The sequence below is a fragment of the Phoca vitulina genome, unplaced genomic scaffold (assembly GCF_004348235.1).
Source record: "Phoca vitulina isolate PV1807 unplaced genomic scaffold, GSC_HSeal_1.0 scaffold17, whole genome shotgun sequence".
Classification (NCBI taxonomy): Eukaryota; Metazoa; Chordata; class Mammalia; order Carnivora; family Phocidae; genus Phoca; species Phoca vitulina.
The window spans coordinates 2,561,170-2,564,839 of NW_022589720.1; positions in this window are offsets into that span (position 1 = coordinate 2,561,170).

The following is a 3,670-nucleotide window of genomic DNA, read 5'->3' on the forward strand; positions in this document are numbered from 1 at the left end:
GAATTCACCCATTTGATTTAGATGGATCCTTAAATGGCATTATAATTTGGATTTCACAGGGTCAGAGCACTACACTCTGAGTGTGGTGGTGGGTTTGCAGGATGTGGGTGTGCATACAAGTTTTGCTAAGCATGTTCCTTCTCTCTCTTCACTTCGTTAAAGAGTCCTAACTTTCCTTTTCCTAAAACTCTTTCTACATACTATAACAGTGACCACTTGTCCAAAATCCCACAGCCTTCCTACATGTAGAGGCAGAGAGAGACCCCGTGGTTCTGCCTCGGTTCTGTGACTCCCCATGACCCCACCGTTCCTCCACGACCCAGCCTTTCATCTTGGTTTGCCCGCCTTACAAGGTACCCTTAGTCCACCCTTCAAGATGCAGCCAGATTATCCCCCCAGACACAAAACAGAAGGTGTTGCTTTCCAGCCTAACACTCACAGTGACCCTGAAATCTGCCACATGGCAGCCCACCACACAGTGGACCCTCCAGGCCCACCCCCCAACTCTCCACCAAGCCAGACTCTGGGTCTCACCTCCACACAGGTCCCAAACTGCCACCTGGCTGGTTATCACAACCCGAGTGTCTGAAAAATTCCACATCGGTTCCCAAGGCCAAGCCCCTACTCCTGCAGGTGTCTATGTCCAAAATGACATACACACACACACACACACACACGCACTTACAGGTATACACACATCGCCGTGAGGTGGGGCAGTGTTTGTACAACTTCTCCAGGGTATGATACAAGGAGAGTGGACCTTCCTTTCAGGACTGGCCAGTTACATACCAGGTGACATATATGAGCAGACAGTTAGATGGTGCGGTGCATTCACTACTTAGGATGGCACCTTCAGATTTCACTAATGACAGGTGACGCACGAAGGTGAACGATGTGAAGAACATGGACTAGTGTCCTGCCCCTTCGAATTCCATGTAATCATAGAATGTGTGATGCTGCTTGCATTGATGATGGAGACTCTTGTATTTACTGTGCATGTTTATTGCATATATAAAGCACATTTATATAAAGTTGATTTTGAATGACACTGTGAGACAGTTATATTAAATAGCAAACCATATTTGAGGCAGTAATTTATAATGAAGAATACAAACCTGTAAGTATAGTTGATATGGTTGCATTTTGAACATATGCTGTTGATTTTAAGATATAGTATACAATAAAAATTATGTTATAAGAAGTACATATCTACTTAGGATATACTTTATGTGGAGATGAAATACATGTTCTATAATGGGGGAAATGTGAAATCCGGTTTCCCCAGAAATGGAAACATCTCCTGTGAACTTGGCCCACAACCTGCATGAAAAGTCAAGAAGCCCATAAGCACTCAGCACTTCAGACAAGGAACTCTCAAGACCCTGCAGCCAAATCTGAGCTGGGGAAAAAAGATCACATTTTAATTGCTGTTGCATAACTAATCCACATGCCTAAATTGATAGTCTGCTTGGTTCAAGAAGAGACCTCTGATGACTTAGAAAGATAAGGCGTCTATTATGCACATCACCGCTATTCAGATCAAGATTCAGCTGTGGTTCTATAATTGAAGGAACCTACCCGAAAGGAAGGACTTTTGACTCATCTGCGTCCAGATCCTTTCTGCATCGACTGCTTACAAACTAGAGCAGGGCCACATTCCTCAAAACATCCCCAATCACCCACATTGTGCACTGTGTCCTCTCTCTATGCATCCAACCCAGTCAGGGTTTCCCCAGTGGGGGAGCCGTGGCCGAGCACGGGGTGGGCCAGGCCCGCCTCCTCATGGAGTGCACAGAAGCAACATGCACGGGATCCCTGTCACTGCCTGGCTTCCATTCTCACGCCAACTGCTCTGCAGTCATTAACGTGTTCTCCCTCTGACTCCATTTGCCTTTAGAGCCAGATGTCAACATTTCTGAATTTCTCCAGATAAGTAACCTCCCTCTGCTGTTGTAGCAAGAAAGTTCTTTCTGCAGAGTCAGCACTGTTTTGTGCCTCTGGAAAACTATGTAAGGAGCCCATGTCCAAGGCATGTTGGGTATAAAGTTAGAGCCTCCTGAACAGGGATCTAAATAGTCGGTGCATGTTTTCTCATGTTGCAGACACATTTTATGCAGGTACTGAGTTCAGGAGATACGGGAGGAACAGAAGTAAAGGCATCATGCAAAGGATGGCTACCCTACGTGAAACACTTTCAGTTGGTGTCATAATTGCATGAACACGAATGGATAAAGAAGATGTGGTCCATATATACAATGGAATATTACTCAGCCATCAGAAAGGATGAAATCTTGCCGTTTGCAACGATGTGGATGGAACTGGAGGGTATTATGCTGAGCGAAATAAGTCAGTCAGAGAAAGATAATTATCATATGGTTTCACTCATATGTAGAATATAAGGAATAGTGCAGAGGACAATAGGGGAAGGGAGAGAAATCTGAAGGGGAAGAAATCAAGAGAGGGAGACGAACCATGAGAGACTCTTTTTTTTTTTTTTTAAAGATTTTATTTATTTATTTGACAGAGACAGACACAGTGAGAGAGGGAACACAAGCAGGGGGAGTGGGAGAGGGAGAAGCAGGCTTCCCGCGGAGCATGGAGCCCGATGTGGGGCTCGATCCCAGGACCCTGGGATCATGACCTGAGCTGAAGGCAGACGCTTAACGACTGAGCCACCCAGGCGCCCCCCATGAGAGACTCTTAACTCTAGGAAACAAACTGAGGGTTGCTGGAGGGGAAGGGGGTGGGGGGATGGGGTAACTGGGTGACGGACATTAAGGAGGACATGTGATGTGATGAGCACTGGGTGTTATATGCAACTGATGAATTACTTGAACATGACGTCAAAAACTAATGATGTACTATATGTTGGCTAATTAAATTTTTCAAAAAAAGACAAAAAAATAATTGCATGAATATGTGAATATTCACTTACTTAATAATTATTAATCTGTCTGGCTATGTCAGGGGTCCAATGAGAGAGCCTTCATGTCCTGGGCATGTTTCAGAGGAGTTACCCATTTGGGCGGCTCTCCTGACAGTAGTACACCCAGCAAAGGTTCGGACCACAGGTACTCTGTTGGCGACCACGAGGCCGAGAACAGAAAGACCGCACAGAACAACCTCTGATGCACTGCCATGCCGGACATTATTAATAGGGTTCTGGGAGATCACATGTCTCGGTGGCCCTGAGAGCATCATCTGGCCATAGCAGGACATAGCAATGGTGAAACACAACCATGTGACTCACCAAAGAAATTCCAGATTATGTTAAGTTAGCGATTTTAAGGAACTATAAGAGTGCCTAATAAATGTGGGTTGACTTTCATCCATTGGGCTCATTTTTGTTGGTGCTTTGACACTTAGGTCAAGGTAGGATTTCTCTAGCAAATGCAATCCACCTGGAGCTTCTCCTTGCCTGACCGGGTGGAAGAGACGTTACCATCATTAAAGCAAAGCCACGCGAGACCGGTCCTGGAATGAGAGCTCCCGGTTTGCAGGATAGCTTATCAAGTTGAGTTGCTAACAGTAGACCGGCTGAGTCCCCAGTGGTTCCTTAGAAAACAAACCTGTGCAGGCCAGAGGAGGAAATGGGTAATCTGCGGAATTCCCCCTCTTTCTCCGCTGGTGACTACTGCACTCAGACTCCTTCCCCCACCAGCAAAGCGGG